The sequence below is a fragment of the Saccostrea cucullata genome, unplaced genomic scaffold (assembly GCF_032062105.1).
Source record: "Saccostrea cucullata isolate Sc308-1 unplaced genomic scaffold, CSIRO_AGI_Scuc_v1 ctg1340, whole genome shotgun sequence".
Taxonomy (NCBI): Eukaryota; Metazoa; Mollusca; class Bivalvia; order Ostreida; family Ostreidae; genus Saccostrea; species Saccostrea cuccullata.
This window is the reverse complement of record NW_026938256.1, coordinates 94,953-103,419: the sequence shown is the minus strand read 5'-3', so window position 1 is coordinate 103,419 and position 8,467 is coordinate 94,953.

Genomic DNA, 8,467 nt, shown 5'->3' with positions numbered 1-8,467 from the left:
ATATTATAATACCTTTTATCACTGCATATGTAAATTAGACATGGCATAAGCATGATAAGAAGGGAAATAAATTATATATTTTTTTTGACTGACCCGTAAGTGAAAAAGTAAACAAATATGGATTAAAAGTTTGAAAGTTTATCTAATATTCCAAGTGGGAGAGAGTTAAATATAAAAAAGACACTGGAGGCAGTACAGGCAATTTTATCAGAAAAACAATGTAAAAAATAACGTGACTTTGTTTACGCTAGCGTAGCTCACAGGTTATTGTTTTCCTTATTTTACTGATAAAACTGCCGACTCCTCAGTCCTGTAACCTGTTGATCGTGAATCACATAGTAATGATACACTTGTTCTACTTACATGTAGTTTAGTTTGAGCTCTGCTGTTTGTAGCATAATGGACTTGATTCAAACAAAGACAAAAACTTTTCTACTATTCAAAGAATGTTTTTGAAATTGATTGAAAGAGACCAAATCAAATCATAACTTGTGATACTTCTTTACTTGATGGAAAAACCCCTACATAAACAAATACATGGGCGCAGACATTTTGGACACCCAAAGTTGTGCGGAGGAGAAAATGTTAGCTGGCGCGTGATTGGTCAATAAGAGAAAAGGCTTGTTATGTATTTGACAAGTGAAATAAAGTTGATAAAAATCTCATATCAAGACTTGGGTTTCTTTGAGGTGTATAGGAGATACAGGTAAAAATTTGAAGGGAGGGATGCACTTTGGTTAGAGATTTTCATTTGGTGTCAAACGCACCTAGTTGTAAACAAATGGAAATTGAAAGTAAAAGTGCAACGGCACGGTATATTTTTTCTGGCATTTTTTGTTTTCCAATATCTCGAGCATTCACGACAAAAAGATCATTTGCCCGAAATTCAATATATGTATCAGTGAGAGGTGCTAAAGTTTGTATGGAAGTCTATGGGAAAACATTTGGTGGTGTTTGTCCTTGATAATTCCTCCTTTTTGGCACCATTGTCACCCACATCTTTTTGTTACCCTATGTATAAGTCGTACTCTGAGAAACATATAGGTGACTCTGACAAATAGCGTAAAATTCAAAGACTAAACAGTTAAATTTATCCGGAATTTGTTTTTCCGCTATATTGACAAAAGGTAAGTATATTATACTTATAGATGTTTATGTCCACTGGCCCTGATTTGGGAATAAATCCCATTATATTCCATTCTAAATAATCTGTAAATGTAGTAGCTTCTCAATCCTAAACCAGAAAAATGCTTTCTTTAAAGTAATTAAAAAACCAGTTCGTCTTCTTTCATCTCTTTTTTATGATTTAATTATAAAAGTGTTATATTGCATATAACATGCAAATAGGACCAATTATTACCTGATTATATTTTTGAATGATCATTACATTAATCATGACAAAGTACAGATTTTAAAATTGTGGTAATTTCCTTAAATATTTCAAAAAATATATATAAACAAATACTTTGATAAAGTTAGAATTACTAAATACAAGAAATTTATTCCAAATTGGCTAAATATCATTGAAAAGTATATCTAAAAAAAAGATATGGTCATCTAAAGACAGAGAATTTTTACCAGGTAGTATTTTTATTCAAGGTGAGGGAGGGGCTAATTTTATACAGGTGTGAATACCTTGGAGCTAGCAGTCTACCTGAATGGATACACAGTGGAATACCCTAGGTGTCAAACTTTACCTGTGTTAGGGATTTTGATATTTTTAAAATAAGTAGTAAAAAGTATTAAAATATTGAATTATTTTTTAAGGTTTAAAAACACCCCTATCCATTAAAAAAAAAAATATTATATCATACTATAAACTGCCTTTATGAGAACTCACCAGTATATATGACTGTTTGAGGATAATCTTCCTAGGAAATTTTCAGTCCTTATATTGCAATTTATAATTTTTGATTTAGAAAGTTCATGCTTTTACAAGAAAAATAAAACAATACTAATGCCAAATTTCATTGAAAAGGAAAAACTTATGACCATTTAAGAGTCAACACACTGGTACGATCGACTGAATATAACCTGGTGATGAATTCTCCCCATGTACATTTCAGTTTTCTTACAAATCATCATGTAAGATTTAGAAAGATTATGCCATTGCAAGAAAAATAAAACCATACTTGCCAAGTTTCATTGAAAAATAAGAAAGTTAAATGGCCAGTTTAGAGAACACACATGTACGATTGACTGAATATGACATGATGATGGATTCTCCCCATGTAAATTTCAGTTCTTTTACAAATTATCATGTAAGATTTAGAAAGTTTATGCCATTGCAAGAAAAATAAAACCATACTTGCCAAGTTTCATTGAAAAATAAGAAAGTTAAATGGCCAGTTTAGAGAACACACCTGTACGATTGACTGAATATGACATGATGATGGATCCTCCCCATGTAAATTTCAGTTCTTTTACAAATAATCATGTAAGATTTAGAAAGTTTATGCCATTGCAAGAAAAATAAAACCATACTTGCCAAGTTTCATTGAAAAATAAGAAAGTTAGATGGCCAGTTTAGAGAACACACCTGTACGGTTGACTGAATATGACATGATGATGGATTCTCCCCATGAAAATTTCAGTTCTTTTACAAATTATCATGTAAGATCTAGAAAGTTTATGCCATTGCAAGAAAAATAAAACCATACTTGCCAAATTTCATTGAAATATGAAAAAGTTATGGCCAGTTAACAGAACATACTAGTATGATTGACTGTGTATAACATGATGATGGATTCTTCCTATATAAATTTATGTTCTCTTTTAGTTTTACAATTTATCATTTTAGATTAAGAAAGACCATATTTCTACAAGAAAAATAAAACCATTCTTGCCAAATTTCATAAAATATGTAAAAGTTATGGCCAGTTAAGAGAACACACTAGTACGATTGACTGAATATGACATGATGATGGATTCTCCCCATGTAAATTTCAGTTCTTTTACAAATTATCATGTAAGATTTAGAAAGTTTATGCCATTGCAAGAAAAATAAAACCATACTTGCCAAATTTCATTGAAAAATAAGAAAGTTAAATGGCTAGTTAAGAGAACACACCTGTACGATTGACTGAATATGACATGATGATGGATTCTCCCTATGTAAATTTCAGTTTTCTTACAAATCATCATGTAAGATTTAGAAAGATTATGCCATTGCAAGAAAAATAAAACCATACTTGCTAAATTTCATTGAAATATGAAAAAGTTATGGCCAGTTAACAGAACACACTAGTACGATTGATTGTGTATAACATGATGATGGATTCTTCCTATATAAATTTATGTTCTCTTTTAGTTTTACAATTTATCATTTTAGATTAAGAAAGACCATACTTTTACAAGAAAAATAAAACCATACTTGCCAAATTTCATTGAAATATGAAAAAGTTATGGCCAGTTAAGGGAACACACTAGTACGATTGACTGTGTAAAACATGATGATGGATTCTCCCTATATACATTTATGTTCTCTTTTAGTTTTACAATTTATCATTTTAGATTAAGAAAGACCATACTTTTACAAGAAAAATAAAACCATACTTGCCAAATTTCATTGAAAAATAAGAAAGTTAAATGGCCAGTTAAGAGAACACACTAGTACGATTGACTGAGTATAACATGATGATGGATTCTCCCTATGTAAATTTCAGTCCTCTTACAATTTATAATTTTAAGTCTCAACTCTGTTTTAAGTGGTTATAATCTGCACCAGTAAGAACATTTTAATAGAAAAGGTCATATATTTTATGTAGGCATTCACAAATTAATTTGGTAAAATTAAAAAGAAATGTTGGAAAAGTATTCCATGAAGATACAGTACATTTTAATCTGTTTAATAAGAAATATATGAAGAAGTTGAAAATACATGTATGAATTCTTATTTATGAAAATAAGTTGCAACCGATTTTGAATGAGCAAACCATGAAGCCTTACGTCAGAGACATTTATTAGTATTTGGAAATTTATCAATATGTCAACGACTGTTTTCAATGGCAATAACACAATAATTATCAATTGGTAAAATTACAAAAAAAAGTTAATTTTTTATTTTTTATTTATTTATTTTGTATTTTCATCAATGAACACTTTGAAATGTGCTTTTTACTAGGAAAACTTAAAAACAAAATTTAGATTAGCTAGTTACTCTGAAACCAGCTATGTATACACAAATGCAGGATATAGTAAACAGGAAATGGCTCGTGTAATGATCAGTCTGTGTGGAAATAAATTCTTGAATATATACATATACCGGGTATATCATCATATAGACTGAAACTCTGAAAGGTGTGAGAATATTCCTTCAGGCAAAATTCTCCAATATATTTTCAAAGGTGTGAAATAGGGATAAGTCACTGATTTCAATTTAATTGATCTTTTACAAATTTATACAGATTTTCAGAATTAATAAATTGAAAATCAATCTGCACTTCATCCCTTTTATGACAACACTAATCAAAGGGTTTTAATTAAGACTGTTTTTCATGATTCATCACTCCAATTAAAATCATCATAATTTAATGATTAGGTACATTGCATGCCAGTACTCAGTGGTCATTAAATAATACATGGCTTCCTCTCTCTCTCTCTCTTTCTCTCTCTCTTGACTGTATGAAATTATTGCACGCACAGTAAGGTTTTTTTTTATTTTTTCATTTTTTTCCCCCAGAAAATTTCAATTTTAGTTGTTGACAGGATAAGTGGAATAAAAAACCATGCACAGAGAGAGAGAGAGAGAGAGGATATAAAACAATATCAAAAAAATTCTGTTAGTTGTATATCAACACTTGAGGGGAAATTTGGAATAGCCTGTTAAATATAAAGCATTCTGAAATAATCAGGCCGTTGATTTTTTTTTTTTGGTTTACCAAATAACGATGAAATGCATAAGGAATATTCAATTTGTTTAAGCTTTCCGTTAATACTACATGTATAATTGGTGTTGATGTACATGGTTAAGGTTGTGCAGTTCTTAAGATTTAAATATATATGTAGTAAAAATCACTTGAATACGTGTAAGATGGCTGCATCCCTCTACATTTTCTCTACTTAATTAACTTGACTACAGTTTTGCAGCAAACCTGACTGTGAACTCTTGTTTATTTGCAATATATATAGTAAGGCACCAGTTCATGTCATACAGTTGTGTGAAGTTAATTGTAAATGTGGATATTCATGTACCATTTCTTGTTTGTCTTTCAGTTGAGAGACTGTAGACAGAAGTGTAACATGAAAATAAGAGTAGTTGCCTTTCACACTTTAATGTTTTTTACATTGTTTAAATACCAAATGTTCTCCGGAGACAGCTTTTGATACTTATGAAGAATTTAAATCAAGATTCAATAAATTGTCGTTTTTCTTTATTAAACTTTCAAAATAAAATGTTACTGTCAAAACTATTGTTAAATGAAAAATACACTAGCTTTCATTGTTTAGATGGGAAAATAATTTCAGGTTAATGAAATGACCATATGTATTTTAAATCTTTTTCTTCGATCTTAGAAAGGGACCTGACTCTGTAAAGCGGATCGTATAATGCTTATATTGTCCTCAGTAGTAAGAAGACTAGATTAGTAGATAGGATATGGGACATTTTGAAAGGAAGAATTAAAACTATTATTTTATTAATCATTAATTTATTGATTAATATAGCCTTTAATTTTTTCGAAAATGTTACAAATTGAAAAGACCTTACTTCCAGATATTGACCATGATGACATCGAAACGCTTTAGGTTTGGACGGAACCATTCATATTTCTGCACAGGGGTGTCTTAAAACAAACGGAACGTGAATTTGTTTCTTATTTTTAATCCGAGTTGGATTCCACGGAAATTTTATCAACCTTGTTGATTTTATTTATTTTCATAATCTTACATTATGTTTGAATAATAATAATAGAGCAACTAGAGTCTGAAGTTAAACCTACCCACCCCCTTTTGCTAACTTTCGAGAAACCAATATCTACACACCCCAGATCTAGATAATCCAGTCCCATTACTAGTTGCGTATTAATTACTTCTGAACAAACTTACATTTTTAATACTGAACAAACTGACAATTTTAATAAATAACTTTATATGTCCAGAGTTTGAAAACCTAATAGAAAAAAAGATGTGAAATATGATTAAATTCCTTCAAAATCAGATCCCATTAAGAACAATATTAAAAACTTTGAATTAAAAAAACCGTACAATCTTTTGTATTACTCCTAGGTTGAGGTAGAAATGTTGAACCATTATTTTAAAACCGGAAAATATAACATTCTTAATAGTACATGTAGACTGCTCTAAGATGGGACCACAGGTACTTGTGGACAGGACACCCCACCCCACCCCCTGATATTCAACCCCGGGGCTTATTGGACATTTTTTTCAAAAATTATATTTATTACACTTAGTCATTATGTGTACAATATGAAAAAATCGTCAAAACCCCAAAACAATCGCTCTACAAAAAAAAAATACCCCATTAGACATTATAAGGGAGAAAGGTATGCCACTTCGGTTTGAAATTTCCCTAAGTAAAAGCAACGGAAGTGCATAGAGAATGTATGATAAAACCCGAGAGAGATTATTGTCAGTCCAAAACTCTCTCGGACGTTATCCTAATAAGTAAAACATTCTCTATGCACTTCCGTTGCGATTACCTAGGGAAATTTCAACGTTCTGACTGGAAAACTGTTTAAGGAGATAATCAGATATTGTGGGATTCTTACGAGATGCAGAGTTAATCCGATAGCATGCACTAAGACAGAAATATATGTAGAGACGATGTGAATCGACATTTTAGGTTTAAATAAAATAAATACATGTTTTTAAACCCAGAAAGACCAGTGGGGGTACAACGTAAACAAACCGGAGTGGCATACCTTTCTCCCTTATAATGTATAGTGGGGTATTTCTTTATGGAGCGATTGTTTTGGGGTTTTGACGATTTTTTCATACTGTGCACATGATAAATAAGTGTAATAAATATATTTTTTGAAAAAAATGTACAAGCCCCGGGGTTGAATATCGGGGGGGTGGGGGGTCCTGTCCACAAGTACCTGTGGATGGGACTAGACGATTATTATGCAATATAAACAGGAAATGACAGGTGTCACTACTTAAGTATGGAACCGAATCCTTGTATATATACACGTGTGATGGGTTTTAATGTACCCCTCGGAATACAGCCCAGAGGGTGAATCTTACAATATATTTTCTATCTAGTGTGTATACAGAGTGGTTCGACCATGCTCTACGCGCTGAAGTTATTAAACAATGATTGCATACATGTGCCCCCCCCCCTCCCCCATACCTAGTACCATAAATAGGCGATTTCCATGCATTTGTTATATGAGATAAAATATTATTTATATAGAATAAAATTTATAAAATATAGATTAATGGAGGAGGGGTGGGTCGTAAGAATTTAACTTTTGTTTAATGATTTAGACTTTGATATTCTTATCATGCATTTACAATCAAATAAGTCCGAAGATTGACCGGAGAGTCCATATTTTCCTCGTATAAAAAATACAATTAATTTTTTTTCTTTACAACAGACCGAGAAGAGTAAGGGGTATACTATTTTGGAGACATAAACGGATGTGAACAAAAAAATCTCGATTGCATATCATGTGCTATAATTTACATGTAATTTGCTTGTAACGGTGGATTAATCATGTGTTGATAAATAAATAAATAAATAAATAAATAAATAAATAAATAAATAAATCAATAAATGAATGAATGAATGAATGAATGAATGAATGAATGAATGAATGAATGAATATAAAGATTAGAAAAGTCAACAATGAAAAAAATATAAATCTACTGCAGGTTGGTTATCATGTATCGAAATTAAGTGTAAATCGATAAAATGAGTAAACCGGGCTCGCTACCCATTTTAGTCACCTTGAAAAGACAATCGGCGATAATGATGGATAAACACAACATTTAAATTTAAAACTTTCAGCGAAGGCAAATCTTATAGTAATAAACTATGTCCGTAAATTTCATGAAGAAAGAATGTGTATTCATTCCGTTATTGTCAAAAACCCGGTTTTCAGTTTTGAAATTCCCGGCCCGGCCCGGGTTTCGCTACCCATTTTAGTCACACTACAGAAGAGCGGAAAAGGATCGAGAAGGAGTGGGGTCTGTCAGCCTACATCCGCGACTGTACTCGGCACTGCTGGTACCGGACATCCACGACTGTACCTGTTCACTAATAGTCAGAGCAAAAATTTCCGGATTGATACGCCATCAACGCAGAGTATATGTAGTTAATTACAAATGTCAATAACATTCGATTCTCCTGTTCAAATACGAAATTTTAATACCAAGTATTCTTGATCTTTGTATGTAGAGTTTATTTAAATTTTATTTACATTGAATATTAATTGAATGAAAAATAGGTAATGTATATAGTATATTTCTGATTTTAATCAAAGGCGGATCCAGGGCCGGCGCG